The following is a 23168-nucleotide window of genomic DNA, read 5'->3' as shown; positions in this document are numbered from 1 at the left end:
TCACTTTCTCCACACCACTCATGATTTTATATACCTCTATCATATCCCCCACTTAGTCTCCTCTTTTCCAAACTGAAAAGTCCTAGCCTCTTTAATCTCTACTCATCTGGGACCCTCTCCAAACCCCTAATCATTTTAGTTACCCTTCTCTGAACCTTTTCTAATGCCAGTAAATCTTTTTTGAGATGAGACCACATCTGTATGCAGTATTCAAGATGTGGGTGTACCATGGATTTATATAAGGGCAATAAGATATTCTCCATCTTATTCTCTATCCCTTTTTTAATGATTCCTAACATCCTGTTTGCTTTTTTGACTGCTGCTGCACACTATGTGGACATCTTCAGAGAACTATCTACGATGACTCCAAGATCTCTTTCCTGATTAGTTGTAGCTAAATTAGCCCCCATGGTATTCTATGTATAGTTGGGGTTATTTTTTCCAACGTGCATTACTTTACATTTATCCACATTAAATTTCATTTATCATTTTGTTGCCCAATTACTTAGTTTTGTGAGATCTTTTTGAAGTTCTTCACAGTCTGCTTTGGTCTCAACTATCTTCAGCAGTTTAGTATCATCTGTGAACTTTGCCACCTCACTCTTTACCCCTTTCTCCAGATCATTTATGAATAAGTTGAATAGGATTGGTCCTAGGACGTATCCTTGGGGAACACCACTAGTTACCCCTCTCCATTCTGAAAATTTACTATTTATTCCTACCCTTTGTTCCCTGTCTTTTAACCAGTTCACAGTCCATGAAAGGATCTTCCCTCTTATTGCATGACAACTTAATTTATGTGAGAGTCTTTGGTGAGGGACCTTGGCAAAGGCTTTCTGGAAATCTAAGTACACTATGTCCACTGGATCCCCTTGTCCACATGTTTGTTTGACGCCTTCAAAGAACTGTAATAGATTAGTAAGAAATTATTTCCCTTTACAGAAACCATGTTGACTTTTGTCCAACAATTTATGTTCTTCTATGTGTCTTACAATTTTATTCTTTACTATTGTTTCAACTAATTTGCCCAGTACTGATGTTAGACTTACCGGTCTGTAATTGCTGGGATCACCTCTAGAGCCCTTTTTAAATATTAGCATTGCATTAGCTATCTTCCAGTCATTGGGTACAGAAGCTGATTTAAAGGACAAGTTACAAACCGTAGTTAATAGTTCTGCAATTTCACATTTGAGTTCTTTCAGAATTCTTGGGTGAATAGCATCTGGTCCCAATGATTTGTTACTGTTAAGTTTATCAATTAATTCCAAAACCTCCTCTAGTGACACTTCAATCTGTGACAATTCCTCAGATTTGTTACCTACAAAGGACGGCTCAATTCCCAAACCTGACACAGCAAGCCCAGAGGTGCCAGGGCTCAGTAGAAATTAAGCACTGGTTGTATCTATAATTAAAAAGCTAGAGTTACTTTGTGTGTAGTCCTGAAACATCTATCATCATAATTACAATACAGCTATTAAGCAAGCAATCTCTTTTGCTGTGTGATAACTACTGTACACTGAATCAGTGAAAGCAAGCAGATAAGGCCATAGTGCAACTAATGATATCTCTGTTTGTCAGCTTATGTACAATAGCTATTCTTTCAAAGTGGTATGTGTGGCTTTTTGTTTTTCTGCATGATAACTGCTGTTCACATGAATGCTGAATTCTCAGTGTGTCACTTTAAAAATTAAGGAGACAGTCACAATCCAGCACTATTGCTATCCACTTGTTGCTGTTGCCCTTGTTGCTGTTTAAGCATTTGTTTATTATTCGTGTGGCTGCAGATAGCACTACTTTGTTAGCTGAAGAGTATGTGTAATATCTGTTTTGTAGAAATTAATGTGTTTGAGCAAAATGCAATATTTGTTCCGTTCAATGTCTTTGATGTAGTAAGAAGTATCCAAAAGGAGACTGAATATATATCCAGCTCAGCTGTCTGCACTATTCTGCCCTCTCAATGGCTTCCAATAAGGCAGAGCTCGTGGAGACGTACTGATGTCTGTCTGTCTCACTTGGGGGATTTTTCAGACTCGAAAAAGGCAATAAAGTCCCAAATCACGGGTGCCTAAAGATCTGAACTGTTTTCCATATATCTTTATTTATCCCTCCTGCCTGCTTTGTAAGAGCCACTCACAACACTTTCATGCCAAGGCTGTTGTGTGTGACACAGTGTGGAAATCCACACCTGGCTGCCCTATCCTGAGCTACCCTTGTTAAGTATCACCCACTATTAGGAATCCAGTAAAGGGCCTTGTTGTGGAAGAGAAAGAGACACAGTCACGTACTCATGTTAGGAGTCCAGTTTTCAGATTGAGATGGCTGCCAAAATATAGTAACTGGCAAAGTCTGTCAAACTAGAGACTATCCATCCAGAGTTCCAACCAGGAGGTGAAGCTTCTGGGTCTGCTTGTTTTCCTGGAGAGGGCGGGCTGCTATGCACACAGGTGAAATGCAGGCCTGTCGAGTCTCCTGCCTGAAGCTGGAGTCATTAGAGAAAGGGTCTCACAAGATCACTGTCACGGTCCAGACAGATGTCAAAATTTGGGTCAGGGGAAGAGATGAAGGGGCAAGAAAGAAAATGAAGAGCTGTGAGAGAAGGAGAAAGAAATGGGTGGGTGTGAAAGCAGGAAAAAGAGGGAGAGGACAAAAAAATGGGAAAGACAAGAAAAGGAAAGAAACAAAAAAGAGGGGGAGGAACAGAAATGGGAAGGGAAAAAGAAAGAAGCCGGCATTCTCTTTAACTAGTATCCTCTGTTTTATCGTTGATATGGGAGCACAAAGGCTGTTGAATCTATCATTAATTGCTGAACTGGCTAACATAGTCTGAAGGGCACCCACAGTCTCCAGGTCATTGGCCAGCTTCCCTGGAGCTTCCTTTTTCTTTTGAAATGTGTCATAAGTTACAACGCAGCATGTACTCATGAGTATTTCCACTGAAGTCATGAAACTGAGTGTGCAATTCTGTGTTGGTCAGCAATCTAGTCCTTAAGTTTTCCCTTTAGAAGTAGTCTTAACCTCATCATCACATATGATACTAATGCTTTCAGGGTCGAAATCTCCGCACTTATGCCAGCACATAGGTTTTACAGGAAGGCTGGATTTAAGGGAGGAGATCTTCTCCTCCCCGCAAGCAAGAGGCAAGTTGGGGTGCCTGTGAACCACCAACAACTATCCTGCTTGCTTCATCCCCTCCCGCCCTGCCCCCCCACAGCTGGGGTTTGTGGCTAGTATAAACATACAGATTTTGGGCCCCTTGTTTCTGCTGCTGCTTCCCCAGCCTACCCACCATCCTCCTCCCCCATGTTAGGCCCAGTAACTGGTTCCTTTTTTAGATAATGATTCAAAATCCTTGTTCCATCGATTAAAAGTGTTAGAGCTCACAGAAAACATCCCTAAGGGTGAGACTGCTGAGGTTTTCCAGCAAAATCAGAGGCCCACACAGCAGAGTTCAGAGGGATGCAGACCTTTCTATGGCTTTTTCACCATCTAGGGCCTCTTGTGTAGAAGAACTGTAGTGTTCTTGCTATGTCTTTTCAATTTCCTCCCTGACAGGAAGGATTTTGTCCTCATTGATCAGTTAGGATCAAATTTGTGACATCAGTGGATGGGGACAAAGTGGAATTAGCATACACAGGGATGAATTTGTCCCCTGAAGTTTAAATATCAAATTGTATCCTTATGACATGACACTGACATTTCTGTACAGTCTTTCATTAACTGAACATAAATGGACAATCTTTCATAAAAAGACTCAAGACTCCAAGTATCAGACTCTTTGGTGTACGGCTTACTTACTCATGTTTCAGTGTGCCTCTGATTAACTGAACATAAGCAGACCATATTTTCATGCTAATCAAATTGGGAGATGTGCATTCAATAATTTGTTTACACGTGAGACCAAAGAAAGCTGTGAAGCACTGATATTTCTTTAAACAACTATGGTAGCATCTTGTTCAGATTCTGTATAAGAAGCAGATGGTTAGGAATACAAGTCTTACCAAGTGTTAAAAGCACTTCATATACAAATCACTGTGTTAAGACCTGGCTTGCTATATTTAAGTTCTTAACATTGTTCTGGTGTAAATTAAAAAAAAACGGGTTTTGCAAAATAATCCAATTTGTCATCTTGTTCTTAGTGTAATTGGAGATGAGCAATTTTAAAAGCAAACCATCTTACCTAATACATGACATGGTGGTTTTCAGGGGGCAATATTGCCATTATTAATTAGTCAATTAGTCCATAACAGACCCTTTTTACAACAAACAATTGATTCCTGTCCTCATAGGGAGGAAGTCTTTCTAAGGCACATGAATGACAGTGGATTCTGTTTCCAGCTCTGCTGCAGATATATTGTGTGACCTCAGATAAATCTATTAATCTATCTGTGCCTCAGTTTCTTCATTGTAAATTGAGAATAATTCTTCCCTACTCCAGGGGATTTGTGAGGCTTAATTTACTAGGTGATCAGGTACTAGAGGGCAGTGGTTTGAGCATTGGCCTGCTAAGCCCAGGGTTGTGAGTTCAATCCTTGAGGGGACCATTTAGGGAACTGGGGTAAAAATCTGTCTGGGGACTGGTCCTGCTTTGAGCAGGGGGTTGGACTAGGTGACCTTCTGAGGCCCCTTCTAACCCTAATCTTCTTCTATGGTAGGAATGTCTATTCAATGAATCAAATAAATAAATCATGCTCTCCATATTATGGCAAAACTCCTTGTTGAAGTCAATGTATAAGAGATGCAGGAGGAGGACTTCTGTTTTGTCAAACAATAGAAATGGATGCATATAAGTTTGACTTTTTTCCAAGGGTCTGAAAAAAAAATCCTTTGATGGTTTGTTTTCCATACTATACTTTAAAAGACTTATCCTCTGGTACTGAGAAGAGTGGCTTCCATTTATGTGGTTTCATTCAGTTACATAAAAGAAAATAAATATCAGAGGGAAAGATTGATTGATGCTCTGAATTGCAGTAGGGTGTGCCCTCTCCTTTCCAAGAAGTGACATCTTGTCTTATAGCAGAAATGCAGCTTTGATGATGGTCTGGGTCTTTCATTGATAGGCGTGACTAACTTAACAAAATATTTTATAGTATCTACACTTCTCTGACAAAGTAAGCAAAATATGGCTTTTTTAATACATATTAATGTATCTTACTGTTTGTTATGGTAGCACCTAAGAACCCAGTTGAGGATCAGGACACCTTTGTGCAAGACACAATGTAGACATGTAACAGACAGCCTCTGCACCAGAGCCCTCACAATCCAAATGACAGTTGGGACACTACATAAGGATGAAACAAAGAAGCGGGGTGGGAGTGGGCTGGGAGAACGAGGTAGCAATAAAATAAGAACTTAGCAGGAAATATCATAATTTGCCTAACGAGTGCCAGACAGAAGTGATTTGCTGGCATCGTGGCCGATAAGCTTATAAATCCCTGCTGAAAGAGAAGATAGCATCTTTACAAATGTTGACAGAGGCAGAATAGGAGAAAGCAAGGAGATGAAACAGACAAGATAATCAAGGCTAACATCATTAGTGCAGCAAACCCGGGAGATTGGGGATCGACAACTTGATAAGTAGGTCTGCTAGACAGGTCTTTTTAAACACAAAGGGCCTTAAAGGCAAGGGAAAAAAATGTATTGTGGCGGAGGAAGGATAGCCAGTGAAGTAAGTGTGTGTGTTTTTAAAAAAAAAAATGGGACGGGAAATCATGGTCAGAGTGGTGGCCTAGGAAGATGATCCTAGCAACAGGACCTTTCGAGGTCCCTTCCAGTTCTAGGAGATTGGTGTATCTCCAATTATTACCTTTTTTTTTTTTTTATTACCTTTAACAGGGCTTTCAATGGACTGAGCAGGGCAATGGGCTGGCATCAAGGCTAGAGAGAAATGGATTAGAGTAACTGAGGCATGAGATGAGGGCTTGAACAAGAGCCTTGGCAGTCAAGACCAAGGAGAGGGAGGAATGGCTCAGTGGTATGAGCATTGGCCTGCTAAACCCAGGGTTGTGAGCTCAATCCTTGAGGGGGGTCTGGGGCAAAAATCAGTACTTGGTCCTGCTACTGAAGGCAGGGGGCTAGACTCAATGATCTTTCAAGGTCCCTTCCAGTTCTAGGAGATTGGTATATCTCTTATTATAAGACAGACAGAAAAATACCCAGTGTTTTTCACAATATTATGTAGGTAGAAGCAACAAGACTTAGACATGGGCTGAATATAGGGTGAGCAGATGTCCTGATTTTATAGGGACAGTCATGATATTTGGGGCTTTTTCTTATATAGGGTCCTATTACCCCCCACCACCTGTCCTCATTTTTCACACTTGCTATCTGGTCACCCTAGCTGAATATGTGAATCAAGTGAGAGGGCTGAATTGAAGATGACACCCAGATTACTGGCCTAAGTGACTGGGAGGACATGGAAGATGCTTTAGACCACAAAAACAGACATACTAGGTCAGAGCAGTGGTTCTCAACCAGAGGTACATGTACCCCCGGGGGTACTCAGAAGTCTTCCAGGGGGTATATCAACTCATCTAGATACTTGCCTAGTTTTACAACAGGCTACATTAAAAACACTAGCGAAGTCAGTACAAACTAAAATTTCATACAGACAATGACTTGTTTACACTGCTCTATATACTATACACTGAAATTTAACTACAATATTTATATTCCAATTGATTTTATAATTATATGGTAAAAATGAAAATGTAAGCAATGTTTCAGTTAGTGTGCTATCACACTTCTCCGTTTTTATGTATGATTTTGTAAGCAAGTAGTTTTTAAGTGAGGTGAAACTTGGGGGTACGCAAGACAAATCAGACTCCTGCAAGGGGTACAGTAGTCTGGAAAGGTTAAGAACCACTGGGTCAGACCACTGGTCCATTTAGCCCAGTATCCCATCTTCCAACAGTGGCCAATACCAGATGCTTCAAAGAGAATGAACAGAACAAGGACATTATAAAGCGATCCACCCCCTGTCATCCAGTCCCAGTTTCTGGCAGTCAGAAGTTTAGGGACACCCACAGTAGGGTGTTACATTCCTGACCATCTTGGCTAATAACCATTGATTGGACCTATCCTCCACAAACTCATCTAATTCTTTTTTTTAATCCATTTATAGTTTTGGCTTTTACCACGTCCCCTGGCAATAAGTTCCACAGACTAACTGTGAATTGTGTTAAGTACTTCTTTTTGTTTGTTTGTTTGTTTTAAACCTTCTGCCTATTAATTGCACCGAGTGACCCCTCGTTCTTGTGTTATGTTAAGGCAATGGGTCTCAAACTTTTTTTACTGGCAACCCCTTTCACAGAGCAAGCCTCTGAGTGCCACCCCCCCCCAATAAATTAAACACACTTTTTAATATATTTAACACCATTATAAATGCTGGAGGCAAGCAGGGTTTGGGGTGGAGGTTGACAGGTCATGTCTCCCCATGTAATAACCTTGTGACCCCCTGAGGGGTCCTGACCCCCAGTTTGAGAACCCTTGTGTTAAGGGGTAAATAAAACTTCCCTATTCACATCCTCTATATCATTCATGATTTTATAGATCTATCATATCCCTCCTTAGTCATCTCTTTTCCAAGCTGAACAGTCCGTCTTTTTAATCTTTCCTCATATGGAAGTTGTTCCATACCCCTAATCAGTTTGTTGCCCTTCTCTGTACCTTTCCAATTTCTAATAATTTTTTTGAGAGGGGGTGAGCAGAATTACATGCAGTATTTAAGGTGTGGGCATGCCATGGTGTGTATATATAGTGGCATTGTGCTATGTACTGTCTTATCTATCTCTTTTCTAATGGTCCCCTAACATTGTTAGCTTTTTTGACTGCTGCTCACATTGAGCTGATGTTTTCAGAGAACTATCCACAATGACTCCATGATTGTTCTTTAGTGATAGCAGCTAATTTAGAGCCCCTCATTTTGTATGTGCGGTTGGGATTGTTTTCCAGCTTTTCCTAGCAGGCCGTGAGGCTCAGCACATGCCGCCCCCCACCATATATCACACCATATATTACAGTCAATCAGCAAACACACAAGAAACTCATCCAAAGGGTCATATAGTCCCTCCTCCTTCACCTGGAGAGCTCCTTCACAAAACTCTCTTGTTTGCATAACAAAAAGATTATCAGAAACCCAAATATCAATACAGTTAATACATATATTTGTGGTTTGGACTCCCTCACACTAGTTCTCATCAAGCTAGCATGCTAAAAATAGCTGTAACTATTGGACAGGCTAGCTGCCCCAAATATGGACCCATCTTGTAACGATCTTGGGGTTCATTACATTACAAAGCAGTGAATGAGAAAGGAATAAAACAAACTGGAGAGCTACTGTGGTGAACTGCTGCACCCCACCATGCGGTGGTCCCAACCCCCGCCTCCACAGCGCATCTCCAACTTCCTATGTTCACAATACTGTCCCTTAAGAGGAAGCATCTCTCAAATTTTAATCTTCTACAAACATCTCTACAATCTAAGATCCTAGGCATTTACTCAGGGCAGCCAGCCTGTCCCACAGCTCACATTGCTGGTGACTACATTCTATTGTTAGCATGCTAACACAATGAGAACTAATGCAATTATGTCTCCTCAAACTGTGAATCACACCTGCAGCTCCAAGTGTTGACATAACATACCCTTTGTTTGAATAAGGTTTTCTTATTTGAGTAGGTGTTGCAGGATCAGGCCTCTAATTGAAACCTACAGTTGTAATGCATGTAGAACTCCCATCAAAGGCCCTAGGTGTTTGGCCTGAAGGATCAGGTACAAAACTGGGTAGCTGCCATCACATTTTTTGTCCCTGCAGAGGCGGCACAGCTAAGGGAGAGTGATCCAGATTCTATTCTGGCTCATGTATCATCAACAAAATTGTTAACCAAACTCCATTTGCAGAATGTTCATTACTGGTGGTGATGTATAATCCCGCTTTGAAGTGCAAGTGTAGCCATAGCTTGTGACACCTGCAATGGGTTAGTAAGATTAGCAGTTAGAAAAACCATCTGCTTCTGTGTAAATTCAGTGGTAAGATAGTAAGGTCATAGGCATTATAAATAGATACTGAGCAAACTTGATAATGAAGTAGTAATTAAGACACAGTAAGAGTAAGATCCCATAATGCCACTTCTACACTGTTACTTTTCAGAGTAGAACTGCACCATAAATTTGCCAATTGACCTGGCTCAATAATATCCTATGACATCAAATTCTGTGGACATTATTTTGTAATTCATTATGTTGCAAATGACTCTGAAGGATTTTGGATTGAGCCCATTGTTAAAGTTTCCTAATTCTTTATATGTAGTTTATAAGGAGAAGCTGGGTGATGGAGGTCAGCTAGGGAGGCAATTTTGGGGGATTCTCTTGGGCTTGAATAGAGATTGGGAGTGGCTGAGTCATTACACAAATTGAATCTATTTCCCCATGTTAAGTATCCTCACACCTTCTTGTCAACTGTCTGGAATGGGCCATCTTGATTATCACTACAAAAGTTTTTTTTTCTCCTGCTGATAATAGCTCATCTTAATTAATTAGGCTCTTAGAGTTGGTATGGCAACTCCCACCTTTGCATGTTCTCTGTATGTGTATATATATCCTTACTATATGTTCCATTCTATGCATCTGATTAAGTGGGTTGTAGCCCACGAAAGCTTATGCTCAAATGAATTTGTTAATCTCTAAGGTACCACAAGTACTCCTGTTCTTATTTTTCTAGGGCCTTGTCTACACTACAAGACTATTTCGAATCAACTTAGTTCGAATTTGTGGATTCGACCTTATGAAGTCGAATTTGTGTATCCATACTAAATACACTAATTCGAATTTCTGAGTCCACATTCACGGGGCCAGCGTCGACTTTGGAAGCGGTGCACTGTGGGAAGCTATCCCACAGTTCCCGCAGTCCCCGCTGCCCATTGGAATGCTGGGTAGAGCCCCCAATGCCTGCTGGGGGGAGAAATGTGTCGAGGGTGGTTTTGGGTAAGTGTCGTCATTGAACCGTCAATCACAACCTCCCTCCCTCCCTCCTTGAAAGCGCCTGCGGGCAATCTGTTCGTGCACTTTTCTGGTCAGTGACAGCGCGGACGCCACAGCACTGCAAGCATGGAGCCCGCTGCGATCATCGCCGTTTTCTCCTCCTCGCACTTTATCATCCACCTCTTCCACAGTCAGCTGATGAGAAATTGGGCTACTTTTCAATGGTGCTGCAAGCACTGGGGGACCATAGGGGACGTTTTGCAAACATCAACGTCGGGTGGCCGGGCAAGGTTCATGATGCATGTGTTTTCAGGAACTGTGGGCTGCTCAGACGCCTGCAGGAAGGTAGTTTCTTCCCGGACCACGAAATAACTGTTGTGGATGTGCAGATGCCTATAGTCATCCTCGGGGACCCAGCCTGCCCGCTAATGCACTTGCTCATGAAGCCCTATACAGGCGCCTGGGACAGCGACAAGGAACTCTTCAAATACCAGCGAGCAGCGTGACCTGTGACTGTTCAGTTTCTTTACAGAGAAGCTGAACCTGCCCCTGTTTCTTTACCCAGTTACTGTTGACTCTCCTCTTCGGTTACATACCCCGTTCACCCCATTTCCCCCACTTCCAACACACGTGTAAAAATAAAATACATGTCCCATTGTTACTTAAGAAAGGTTTCTTTATTCATGACTTTGCGTTAAAGGGTTGAAACTGGGAGGCAGACTGTGCTGGGTAGGGTGTGCGGTGATGTAAAGACCGCCTCTAAACTCAAGGAATGACAGGCTCCTGCTCCTAGAGCGGTCCGCAGTGCCGGAAGGCTTCTTTCAACGGAGCCTGCCATCCCTCTTTATGGAATTCTGTGTGCGGGCGGATATGTGACCTTGTGGTGGAGGAGGACTGTCAGAGTCTACCCTCACTTGAAACTGGGCGGTTTCAAAGTGAGGACCCGCATGTCTTCCCCCCACCCCAAAATCCTAGGGTAGGTCTCCCCTTCGGCTGCCACCACCCGGTCAATTCCGTGGGCCGGGACACCCCTGTTTCCCCCCTTGGGAACACAGATCAATTCACAGAGGAGGAACCTCCCCCCCTCTTCCCTCTCTCCAGCCTGCTCCGGAGACAGAATGCCTGGATTCAAACGCCTTGAATCTCTACACACAGGGAAGTAGCCCACTTCCCCCTCCCCTTCCCCTGAATTTCCCCAAGGGAAGAAATTAACCAAGTCCAAAGAAAAGAAAAGAATTTATTAAGAGAACAAAAGAAAATACAGAATCTCTATGAATCCAAGCTGGGCACTCATAGGGTATAACCTTGCTAAGTTCTGGAGAGAATCCTCTCTCTTTCTCAGTAAAAGCAATATCAGCAAACAGGAATAAAGCATTTCCTTTAGCAAACACACAATTGTAAATATAGAAATCAAATCATAAGACTAATTTGCCTTTCTAATTAATACTCACTATTAATTAGTAGAAACTACTCCAGGAGAACTTGGAGACATGACTGTCCTCTGTTAGATTCAAGAACAGTTCTCCCCAGACAAAGGCTTCCCTCCACAGAGATTTGAAAAAATCTTATCTCTGATTGGTCCTCTGGTCAGGTGGTCACCAGGTACTACATGTTAACCCTTTACAGGTAAAAGAGACCTTAACCCTTAACTATCTGTTTATGACACGCCCCCCAAATCGCCAACAGTGGGAACTACTGGTGGTGATTTCCTCCTAGCACTGTAACATAAACAGATAAACAAAACACATGCACTATTACATATACTACTAAGTATGTAAACAACAAGATATTTGACACTGAAGAACACTTTGTATGCATTTGAGCGGACATACTTGGCAATGTCCTTGCCCATCCCCTCCCAGTGGAAGGAATGTTTTTAACCTGTTTTTGCTTTGTTGACCCCAGAATGCCCACTGGGATGTTAGGGCCCAAGCTTAAGAGCTTGTCCCAGTACTTAGTTGGAACTACCAACTGTCTTTGAGGATGCTGGCCTTCCTGGTGTCCACCAGAAAGAATGTCCTTGTTTTACAACAAACCGGAATTGGGTAGAAGAGCTGAGAGGCGGTGGGTTGCTTCGTGCCGCCGCCCAAGCTTTCTTAAGGCTGTCATCGGCTTCCTGCTCAGTCTGGAACTGTTCCCTTGAGGCGGGAGACACCAGTTCCTTTGGGAGCGATGTAGGTGATGAGGTTGTTTCCATTGACTGTGGACCGCTCTCCACTGGTGCACAAGGTGATATTTTAGGCTCTGGCTGAGCCTCTTGGGTAGAGTTGTGTGCTGCTTTTGCCAGTTCAGGCCCGTTGGCGCCCCCTGGCGGTGGAGTTGCAAGCGCTGGCGTCAGTGCTGGCGCTGGTTGTGCCGCTGGTTGCTTTTCCAGTTCCGGTCCTGGGACTGGATGTACTATGGCTGCTGTAGTTGTTGGCATGAGATCCGGTTCCACCACCTCTGTCTGGGTCTGTGGTAACACAGACAGGGTCCTGGTGGATGGCTCAGGAACAGGGATGGGAGTGCCTGCTTGTTTGGCCTGGCCGCGGGTGACCACTCCCCCCCTCTTGGCCAGCTGCACATGGTTGGCCAAGTCTTCCCCCAATAGCATGGGGATGGAATAATTGTCATAGACAGCAAAAGTCCACTTTCCTGACCAGTCCTTGTACTGGTCTTCAGGGATGCTGTACCCATGGCAGGTCCTTTTAACCTTTTTGAAGAAGGCCTTAGTGTCCTCACCTGCCATGTAGGTGGGAAATTTCTTGGGATGGGGAACAGTGCCTTCTGGTGCTGGCCACACCCCTCTGCAGTCAGTGAATTTTATGTGTGGTTTGCTGGTGTTGCTTTTTGGTGCTGGCCACACCCCTTTGCAGTCAGGGAATTGGGTTGCTTGCTTCCCAATTCCTAACCCTTTCTATTCCCGAGAGACTGAATAGAAAAGAAACAAAACCTTTTCATTTGCAAATGTGTAGTTGCTGTTTGCTGATATACTGAGAAGACCCAAAAAAACTGGTTTGTCCTGTTTCTAGCACTTGCTAAGTACCTCACAGTGGGGGTCCTTTCTAACAAGCCTCCTAGAAAAACTTGCACCTCTTTCCTAGCTGTTTTTAAGCAGACAGAAAGAAAAAAAGGAGAAAAAAGAAAAGAAGAAGGAAAAAAATCCTTTTCTAACACAGCCTGTTAGAAACCTTATGCCTCAGCTAAACCCAGCTGAAAATCTGTTTCCAAAAAAACAATCTTTCTAATAAGCCCAGCTGACCGGCTGGTGCTACTTAGTACCTGCAGAAAAGTGTAGTAAATCCTCTCAGAGATTTGTATTCCCTGGCTCCAGAGGATTTGAAAAGACACAGGGAAAAAAAATCTGGCTGGAGGGTTTCTGTCTCCCCCCCCCCCAAACCTGTTTTCCCTGTTGGATGGGAATGTACTTTGTCGAGCACTTCCCCCCACCTTAGGAATCCTGAGTGATACCTGATATCACAAAGGAAGGACACACCTCTAGGGAAGAGTTTTTCCTCAGCATAGCCAGCAGAGAAAAAAACTCCTCCTAACCCTGAAAACTGCTTGAAACTTGCCTTTTCCTCAAGCTGCCTGTTCAAGCAACAAGAACGAAAATATGCTTCAAACAAAGCCTGCTGGAAAACTAAATTGCCTCCAGCCAACCTGGCTGAAACTGTAAACTGCCTCTGCTCTGAGTTGCTGTACTCAGCAGCCCAGCTGAAAGGCTGCTGCTAACAATACCCCTGAGAAAAATCTGGTCTATTCCTCAGGGATTTGTGTTCGGTTACATACCCCGTTCACCCCATTTCCCCCACTTCCAACACACGTGTAAAAATAAAATACATGTCCCATTGTTACTTAAGAAAGGTTTCTTTATTCATGACTTTGCGTTAAAGGGTTGAAACTGGGAGGCAGACTGTGCTGGGTAGGGTGTGCGGTGATGTAAAGACCGCCTCTAAACTCAAGGAATGACAGGCTCCTGCTCCTAGAGCGGTCCGCAGTGCCGGAAGGCTTCTTTCAACGGAGCCTGCCATCCCTCTTTATGGAATTCTGTGTGCGGGCGGATATGTGACCTTGTGGTGGAGGAGGACGGATACAGATTCCTCAGCTGCGTGACTCAGCGGTCCAGGACAAGGACCGCTGTATAAGATCTGTAACCGCCCTCCCCCGCTGCAAAGTCACATCTCCCCCGCCCACACAGATCCTGGAAACCACCTCCCATACCGACCAGGGTGCCTACTGACTGCACCGTGTGTGTGACCCGCTGCTGATCCTGCCCCCGTGTCTGTACCCTGGGAAAGGTGACTGTCCTATGCAATTAACCACCCCCTTCCCCACGCCCCCCATTCAAACACAGTCTTCTTTGAAAAAACATAACGGAAACAGTAATTAACAGCAAAGCATTTTTATTAATTAAGTAGACAGTTAGGGGATGGGACTGGGATTGGGACTACTGTGAGTCTGGAAGTGAAGGACTTCGGCAAATGTAGGGTATGAGAGCTTTTGGGTACTTGAGCACTGTGCTGTGGTGCAGTGACAGTATTCACGTCCCCGGCCGCCCCTCCTCCTGATTATTTTCGGTGAGGGGGGTATGGGACTTTGTGGCGGGGGAGTGCGGTTGCAGATACACTGCAGGGTGTCTCTGTCCTCCTGCGGTCCTGCAGAACATCCAGAAGGCGCCTGAGCGTGTCCGTTTGCTCCCTCACTAGTCCAAGCATTGTTTCAGTCGCCTGCTTGTCTTCCTCACGCCACCTCTCCTCCCGTTCGCTGTGTGAGCGCTGGCACAGAGAGACGGTCTCCCTCCACTGGCTCTGCTGGTCCGCCTCTGCTAGGTAGCAGCCCATACGTTCCTCGAACATCTTGTCCCTTGTCTTTTTCTTTCGCCACCTAATCTTTGCAAGCCTCTGCGAGGGGGATGCTGTGTCAGGTCTGGAGACAGTGGAAGCTGTGAGATGGGAAACAGGGAGTGAATTCCTTGCAAATATTCTTTTTTGCGAACAATTAACTGAGTCTAGGCTGTCTGTGTGAATTCTGGGTTGAGACCCCTGTGCCTGCTAGGGCACAAATCATTTTCGCGGTGGATTCTGGGTAAATGTCGCCAGTCATTCCTTCCTCCGGGAAAGCAACGGCAGACAATCATTTTGAGCATGTTTTCCATGAATTGCCCTGGCATACGCCATAGCGTGGCAACCATGGAGCCTGTTTTGGATTTTGTGTATGTCACCGTATGTGTACTAGATGCCGCTGACAGAGGCGGGCCAGCAGCACTGCACAGCAGCATGCTTTTGCTTTTGCATGACAGCAGCGATGGTTACCAGGCATACTGCACCGTCTACCATACCATGAATTGGTAAGAAGACGGTAATAAGATGGTCATGGTTACCTGTCCTTTTGCACTGCACCATTTGGTGCTGTCATAAGTGCCCCTGGCCAATCAGCCAGGGGCGCAAAAGCCAAAATTGGGAATGACTCCCTGAGTCAATCCCTCCTTTTTGGTATCTAAAAATAGAATCAGTCCTGCCTAGAATATGGGCAAGTGTACTAGAGAACCACTGTATCATAGAACCAGAGAGCACAGCTGCTCTGTGTCCGATCCTGCATAAATTATGAGCTGTATGCTATTCACAGGGAGTGCTCCTGCAACAACACCACCTGTTCATTCCGTTCTTACCCCAGCCTTCCTGGGCTACCATACCATTGTCCCCCCACTTGTGTGATGAAGTAATAAAGAATGCAGGAATAAGACACAGTGACTTGTTTGTGAGAAATGAGTGGAAGGAAGCCTCCAGCTGCAATGATAGTCCAGGCAGGACATTAAGGAGTGTGGATGAAGGAGCCCATCATCCCTCTGCTAGTCCAGGGGCAATTGAATCTTTTATTTACAATGAAGGGTGGGGGCTGATGGAGCTCAGCCCCCTGTTGCAATGATGAGGACGGTTACCAGCCATATTGCACCATCTGCCATGAAAAATTAGGGACAGGCGCCCTTGATTGACCTTACTGATGCTAGTCGGCATGGTTACCAGCCCTTTTGCACTGCCCCATGTGCCAATAGGCTGACGATGACGACGGGTATCAATCGTATTGTACCGTCAGCCACCCATGGCGGTGGGGGGGGAGCAAGGATATTGGTGTTGAGTGCTGCAGCATCGCATCTATCTACAGCATTCAGTAAAGATATGGTGACATGTAAACGAGTCAACAGAGGATTGATTTCCCTTTAACTTCTCGGGTTCGGGGGGGGTGCGTAAATTGCAGAGCTGTGCCCTGAACCAACGCGGACACGGTGTTTTACCATAGAAGCATTTGGAGCTCATCCAAGAATGCAAATGATTTTCGGAGACAGCAGGAACTGTGGGATACCTTGCGTCCTCATTCCCCCCTCCCTCCATGAGCGTCCATTTGATTCTTTGGCTTTCCGTTACGCTCGTCACGCAGCTGCGTGCTGAGTCTGTGCTATGCCGTCTGTCCGTGGATTTATTAAAAATACTTTGGACCAGGCGCACCATAACAGTAATTCCACTACTTAGATGCATGAGTCTCCTAGCGAGATCACCGTGAGGACGGGCACTGAAGGAGATAGAGAGTGCATGCTGCGTGAAATCTATCACGAACCACGGACCTATGCAGCCGTGCTCGGGGAGGCAATGCTCCCTGAATACCGCATGAAAGCCTCACGCGGAAAAGGGTGCTATCACGGAGCACCCAATAAGGCAGCTCTCCCCAGGAACCTCCTGCTGATGCTTATCGATTAACGGAAGGAGAGCTTCGTGGAGATCTCCCAGGAGGATTTCTGTTCTATCACCATATATAGAGAGACCTCCTTCTCACACACTTCAGATTCCTGTTATATTAAGAATAAAAGTTAACATGGTTAAAGCACTTACCGACTGCTCCTTCCCCTGATTCAGGATCCGGGTTCATGGCCGGGGAGGGTTGGTAGGGGATCTCCGTGACGGTGATGAATAGATCCTGGCTGTCGGGGAAACCAGCGTTGTAAGCGCTCTCGCCTGCCTCGTCCTCCACAAACACTTCCTCATCTTCCCCGTCCGTGAACATCGTCGAGGAACTGTCCGTCGACACTGTCCCATCATCAGAGTCCATGGTCACTGGTGGGGCAGTGGTGGCAGGCTCCGTAGCGTCCGTTTGCCGCTTTGATTTTTTGGTAGCCTTGTCTGGGGTCCTTGGTTTTCACGCGGCGATGCGTTGCATGACGGCTGTATCCTCTGTCTGGATCATGGCTTTGGAGACCTTCTCGTAGGTCTTTGCATTCCGTTTGTTGGAGCGCAGCTCCGAAAGCACAGACTCCTCGCCCCACACACCGATCAGATCCAAGAGTTCCCGGTCAGTCTATGCTGGGTCCCTCTTTCTATTCAGAGATTACATGAACTCCTCTGCTGGAGAGCTCTGCATTGCTGCCGGTGCTGCTGAGCTCGCCCCGATGTCCAACCACGAAATGAGATTCTAACTGTCCAGAAAGGAAAAGGAATTCAAATTTTCCCGGGTCGTTTCCTGTGTGGCTGCTCAGAGCATCGAAGCTCGGACTGCTGTCCAGAGCATCAACAGAGTGGTGCACTGTGGGATAGCTCCCGGAGCTACTAAGTTCGATTTGCATCCACACCTAGCCTAATTCGAGCTAGCCATGTCGAATTTAGCGTTACTCCACCTGTCGGGGTGGAGTACCAAATTCGAACTAAAGAGCCCTCTAGTTCGAATTAAATGGCTTCCTGGTGTGGACGGTTGAGCGGTTAGTTCGAATTAACGCTGCTAAATTCGAATTAAAGTCCTAGTGTAGACCAGGCCTAGGTTAATTTCAGCTGGGAGAGTCTTATAATGTTCTGAGGCAATATATATAGAATCCCTTAAAGTTTTTTGACCATATGTTTTTTATTTAAAAAAAATCTATTTGAACAGAGGAGAAAGGAAATAGAATCATGTAGTTTTACAGTAAAACATTACATTGTATTACTCCACTTGGCAAGTTAAGTCCAAGTGATTAATACAACTTGTACATAGAAGTTCAGTATCTTATTAGCCTTTCTTATATTGCTATCCATACAGCATTCCATAATATCAAATATCAATGTTCGTGATACATTTGGCGGTCCCAATAATAGGATCTGCATTAGTAAGTTAATGTAATAAAGATTTCTGAGCATAGTAACCCCCTTTATTTTTGCAGACTTACATGTGCTTTTTGTAGTTAACCAGTACAAGGGAGCATAGTCAAGACCATAAATTTCACATGAAAAATGGAAGATTCAGTACTGTAAGCCAGTACTGTAACACCTTGCAGTTTGCACTGACTTATTGTATTTTTGTGCAGCTGCATTTCCATTTTCTTTTCACATAAGAATGTATAACGGTGCAATTACAATGTGAAGCTGGACCCTTACTGACTTCTCTTCTAATAGTTTGGAGAGATCACAACATTCTAGTAACCCTTCAGTTAGAGCTGACAAGGCTCACTAAATAAGCCACTATTTTGAAGCATTTACATCTTTCCCACAAAACTTTCCTTTGTGTCTGAAATCGTCTCGGCTGCTCCCAAATGAAGTTTTTGGAAAGTTGAAGGGGCGGGGGGGGGGAATGGCAAAATTCCACTTGGGTATTGCATAGTTATCTGACCTTTCATTTCCTGTAATTGACTGCGTACTTCCCCAGTCCTTGTGTGGTTTAGTTGGCTTACTTTCCCATAACTAGTTTGTTTATTCTTGATCTTCCTATCACATTTGCTTCCTGAAAACGGGTGATAGAGTTGCTCATTACAGTTGATAAGGGCCAGATCCTCAGCTGATGTAAATCAGTGGGGGTCCATTTACTTCACTTGGGCCCAATAAACATATATGGTACTCAAATGAAGAATTCTAAATACAGAGTTATGAAACTCCACATATAATGACTTTCCACACCAATTTTAAAAGCTTTGTAAATTTTTTTAGGTCCATTCACATCTCTGAATTATCATCAGTATGGAAACAAAAGGATGGAATTTTTTATCCTTGTGTGCATTAATAGTTTATCATATACTCTAATGGCTTTTCTGTTGTAGCCTGGGCTTAAGCTCTACAGAGTGTAAAACTCATTAATTTTTTGCTTAACTATGCCTTTTATCTTGCGAGCTTTTGCAAGCTATTTGTTCCTTTTCAAGATTTTTTTCCTTAAAAAAGCAGACTTTTACCTCAAGTTACATTCCACCACAAATTAAAGCAAACGAGGTAAAATTGTCAAAATTATCACAGCCAAAGGCAGAATCTCTACTGTACAGGTTTTAAAACATCTGTCTTTTCTTTAGACTTTTGGGTCTAATGATCCTAGTGCAGATTCATTGCTACAATTGGTCGTCTTAGTTTTATAATTAGCAATGATTAAGAGTTTTTTTTCCCCTCTTAAGTATTTTATGGAAAGCATTAAATTATTCTGAAAATGGAAACAGTAAAATATGTACACAGCTATTTGCATGTGCTGGCACTTTAAAACACCACCACAGGAATTTCTCACTATGTATTACAAGAACTGGTCTCTGTGCGGAAACCAGTGACTGTGAAGACCTCTGGTATTTATAACAAAGATGGAAAAGTTACACTCATGGAGAGTCAATTTAATATACAGTCCTCAAATAAAGGACATATCAGATATTAAACTGATAAGAACAGATACTACACTTGATCTGAGCTCAAGATTTCTCTTTTGAACAGAGTCAATCTGTATAACTAAAGAACACAGAACCAGCTCTATCAATCCATTTTTAACCTATTTTAAATTAAGAGGTGCTGGGGCTGAAATACATGACCCCACAGTGGAAAACAACCAAATATGTTACCCAGGTAGTAGTCCAGTAAAACCTGAGGTTGGGTGCTTGCCCAAACGCATGTCCTCAAAGACTTGCTTATGGCTGGATCAAATATTATCTAATCTGATAAGGTTGCCAGGTGTCCGGTTTTCGACCAGAACACCTGGTCGAAAAGGAACCCTGGCGGTGCTGTTAAAAGTCTGGTTGGCGGTGCAGCGGGACTGGCAGGCTCCCTGCCCAGCTCCACGCGGCTCCCAGGAAGTGGCTGGCATGTACCTCAGGCTCGGGGCCAGCCATGTGGGCTCTGTGCGCTGCCCCTGCCCTGAGCATTGGCTCCACAGCTCCTTATTAGCTGCAGTTCCCATCCAACAGAACTGTGGGGACGGCGCCTGCGGGCAGTGGCAGGGAACAGAGCCCCCTGGCCTAGGAGCCGGAGGGACATGTAACCCCATCCCAGAAGCTGCCTGAGGTAAGCGGCGCCCACATCCCTTATTTCCTTCTGAAGACCACACACCCTCCTGCACCCCAACCCTGCCCCAGCCCAGAGCCCCCTCCTCACCCTGAACCCCTCATTTATGGCCCCAGCCCAGAGCCCAAAGCCCATACCTCCTCCCACACCCCAACCCCCTGCCTCAGCCCAGAGCCCCCTCCCACACTCCGAACCCCTTGGCCTCAGCCCAGAGCCCCCTCCTGCACCCAAAACCCCTCATACCCAGCCCCACCCCAGCACCCGCACCCCCAGCCGGAGCCCTCACGCACCCCAACCCCCTCCCCCAGCCCAGTGAAAATGAGCAAGTGAGCGAGGGTGGAGGAGAATGAGTGACAGAGCGAGGGGGATGAAGTGAGTGGGTGGGGCAGGGGCAGGGCAAGGGTGTTCCATTTTCTGCTATTAGAAAGTTGGCAACCCTAGGGGCATCTGTGTGATAGAGAGAATAAAATAAAGCACAGAGGAGTGAAATGCAGAGTAGATGGAGGAGCTGAAGGTGCAGATAATCGAGGAAGCAGATGGGCAGGAGAATACTGAGGGAAGAAAGGACCTAACTGCTGCAGAGAACTTAATGCAGTGGTTCTAGGTTGTAGCACTCTGCAAAACTTCACCAAGATGCTCCTGAGATTATGGCACTTCTTGGGTCAAGGCACAAGACAATACCACTCTTTATTCCAATTAGTATTCACCTTAAATCTTACTCCAGTATATGATTTATGCACTCAGAATTGTATCTTGCGACACAACAAATGCTTTCTGCAGATTGCCAGGGAGATAACGAATAAATGATGGCTGGGTAATAGGGCCATCTATCCATTACTGCTATTTATTCTTTGCTGAATTATTTCCTTCTTTTTAGTTATGTAAATGTTCCCAAATGCTATGAGAGATAATCCCATGTCTAAATGCGTGTTTATGCATCCACTCTTTATGACCACTCACCATCCTTCTATAGGATGTTTGATAGCCTGAGACTCGAGTACTTGGACCCCTTGTTAGGTATGCAGAAGTTAATTGGGATTGCACATTAACAGGGGGACCTGGGATATCAGGGTATAAGGTTGACTCCAATTTGTAAATGGAATTTGCACATGCAACTCCAGCACAAATATTTTTAAACTTTTCTTTTAAATTCCACATTCAGTTTAAGCAACAGCACAAGTTGATGTCATGCATACCAGCTAATGTTAACTCAAAGGATTTTTGTGGCTCTTGTGGGATTATTTAAAATAGATCAGGTTACTTCACTACAGAGTTCCAACTCGTGATATAGTCTATACACAGACATAATGCAAACTGCAAGTGGATTCCATTTCTGTCATGCACATATGCTCCCCAATAGCACACACTTCCCCCACACTCTTCCTATTTGTACAGCATACAGCATGTCTTCTTAAAATAACATTTTTCACCTTAGACCCCTGTCAAGACTATATATACACATATTGTACACGCTTCTCCAACTAAGAGTAACTGTCTGGGAACAAATGTCTGGAAAGCTGACCACAAAATGAGTTAAGATTTTTCTGGAACAGAAGACCTCAAACTGCATGTGGCTTGATGTTGCCATATTCTGCTTTTTCTCTTAACTCTGTTGTGTGACTACAGCAGGCCCTGTGGTACTTCCTGCAGGCTTGGGATTTTTCTGCCAAAAAAGTGTCCCTTTGGACTAATCTGTAAAGACAAAACATGAAAAGTTTTAGTTACCTTTTTAAATCAGATGCTTGATTCATCAGTTCCAAAACACAAAATACAATGTATTAGCACTTTGCTATGTGACAATGCGCTGTAGGTCAAAATATTCTTTCAGTTACAGTACACCTTGGCACCATTATAAATGGGCCCATTCCTGCTTCCAGTTATATTGGTAAGACTGATTTCCACCCCCTAATCATTTTGCATAGATGTAACTGGGAAGAACTTAACTCCCTGTCCTTGATTCTGGTTTTCTCATATTCAAGAATGGAATGAATTCTGTGTACTGTCACTGTAGGTATAGTAACTGGGCAACTTTCCTCACAATAAGTGCATGCAATTATCTTCCTAAGGAACTGTAGGTACCTCCCTGTGGCTAGAAACACTGGAAAATTTATCAAAGCAAAAGTCACTTTGCTATAATGAGCTTCTGTGAGAAGTTCAGTCCCATGAAACCAGTTCGTAGGAGATGCCTGGATAGTAAAACTGTACATAGGTGGGAGGCAAAGAGAAGATAAGGGCAACTATCATACTGACCCTCAAAAAAAAAAAAACGATTACAACTTTGAGCACCCTTCTCCACTGTAGGGAATAATGAATTAGACCATCTTTGTAGAAATGGAGTTGCAAGGTCCCTTAATTAAAAATTCATTCTTCCATTTAAAAAGATGAGCTATAGAGCGGTGGTAATGTGGTGCTGCATATTAATAGAACGAGAACGGTATATACCAAATGGATGGAATTCCAAATTTTAGTTGCCTGTGAGGGTACATGGACACTTACATGCCAGATCTGCCAATGGCCCATTCCATGGCCAGTGCTATGTGTTTATATAAGGCAGGGTGAATGGTACTATTTTCAGATCTGGTCAATGTAGACTTAGACTTTTGCAGAGAACCGTCTTCTCCAATATTATGACTTTCTTCATCCTGCAACAATTAAATCAGTTGCATTGTTATGGATCAAACACCTTAAAAATTGTGCTCTGTCACTGGCCTGACATGGCTCCCTATACGCACATGTCCCCAGGCTACAGTTTAAATAAATAGAGTGACATGATAAGCAAAGTACATTTGTAGAGGAGTTGCTCTGCTGCTGCTCCTCCAGTTTCAGTGCTGCAATGGCCCATGCACACACTAACTGGGGTAGAAATACCAGAGGATCTGTGTAGTGGCAGATCTCTCAGCCATGCCCCATCTGTGCACAGTCAGGTTGGAAGCTCTGATTCTCAATGCACAG

General features: G+C 44.1%; 1 non-coding gene across 1 annotated transcript; it reads right to left on the bottom strand.

Moving 5' to 3' along the window:
* Positions 1-19456: 19456 nt before the first annotated feature.
* On the bottom strand, positions 19457-19639 carry LOC123375223. Its single transcript, XR_006581346.1, has one exon. It is a non-coding gene; the product is annotated as a U2 spliceosomal RNA (small nuclear RNA).
* Positions 19640-23168: the final 3529 nt, after the last annotated feature.

This window comes from Mauremys mutica, chromosome 7 (assembly GCF_020497125.1).
Source record: "Mauremys mutica isolate MM-2020 ecotype Southern chromosome 7, ASM2049712v1, whole genome shotgun sequence".
NCBI classification, from domain to species: Eukaryota; Metazoa; Chordata; order Testudines; family Geoemydidae; genus Mauremys; species Mauremys mutica.
Note: the sequence above shows the minus strand (reverse complement) of the source record. Positions and strands in the feature narration are given on the sequence as shown.